Genomic DNA, 1,270 nt, shown 5'->3' with positions numbered 1-1,270 from the left:
CAACTTAATTAGGAAGACTCCTCCAGAATTAGTCTCTGGGTAGCCAGGACATTTCAGTCCATCATCATGCTTAGGGACCAAGAAAAGGCCACTGGCAGTACTCTAATTAATAAATGCCATGAAAACATATTCCTGACAATGAATAAGAGTGTGTGAGAAAAAATAATCGCCACTCCTTTCCATAAGATAATTCACTCCCTAAGTGCAAGGGTGTAATCAGAACGGATTTTCATATCTGAGCACATTCTTCATGTGTTTAGGAGCACCACTGGGTGTGTAGAGGATAAATTGGCTTTAAGTTTTCTCTCTGGGCCAGCTCCTTTTGGGTGATGTTACTTAATGCAGTAGAGGACGAATTGAGTAGGGGTCACAGAGCTTGGTTCTTTACTATCTTGGGGACATTGAGCAAACTCCACAACAACTCTAAATTTTGGTCTGCTCGGCACACTTATTTCAGCTTTTGTGAGTTGGGAGAATACATTGAGGCAAGTTTTAGAAGAGATACATCATGTTATATGAATTTAAGAAATGGTAACTAAGTGTCATCATGATCTTCATTATCATCACCATCAAACTGGACCAAGAGGACAGGAAAAGAATATGTGTCTATGGAAGTATTGATGGTTTTGTGTAAATTTCTGTGGTATAAATAGGACTTTGAGGATAAAAGCTTCAATAGGAAAATTTTAGCTCAAGACTAGAAATTTTTTATCAGAGCTGAAGAGCAATGGTACAAGGCAGTGAGATTGGAAGTCCATAGTGGTTAGGTGGTGTCATGGTGGTGGTGAATTTGGATTACATGAGATTTCAGATAACTTCCAAATAAAAAATTCTAGGTTTCATGAGTATATAATTCTATAGAAATTTACTAATATGGTTAATTTTCTGGGGGTACTCTGAAGGCAAGGTCCATACTTTAGTTGATTCTTTGTACCTAGACTATGTCATACCCTTAGTAAATGTTAGTTCATCAGTCAACACCCAAATGAATGAATGGATGACTAATGGGACACTTAAATGTGAGAATATACATAAGATAGATTTGGCTATTTTTCTGAAAATTGATGGAGCAAATTTTGTTGTTGGTACCCTTAGCATTTTCCTCCCTTCCTTAGACCCACCTGTCATCCTTGATGGATCTCCTTCTAAGATCCTTATGTTCTTACCTACTTTCACCCTCAAAAAGCCAAAACCAAACTCACTGCAATTGAATTGATTCTGACCCATAGCGATCCCCTTTGAGTTTCCAAGGTGGTAAATCTTTACGGAA

This window comes from Orycteropus afer, unplaced genomic scaffold (assembly GCF_000298275.1).
Source record: "Orycteropus afer afer isolate SDZICR_OR568_19922 unplaced genomic scaffold, OryAfe1.0 scaffold00224, whole genome shotgun sequence".
In the NCBI taxonomy this organism is placed as follows: Eukaryota; Metazoa; Chordata; class Mammalia; order Tubulidentata; family Orycteropodidae; genus Orycteropus; species Orycteropus afer.
The sequence above is the reverse complement of the archived record's forward strand: the minus strand, read 5'-3'. Positions refer to the sequence as shown.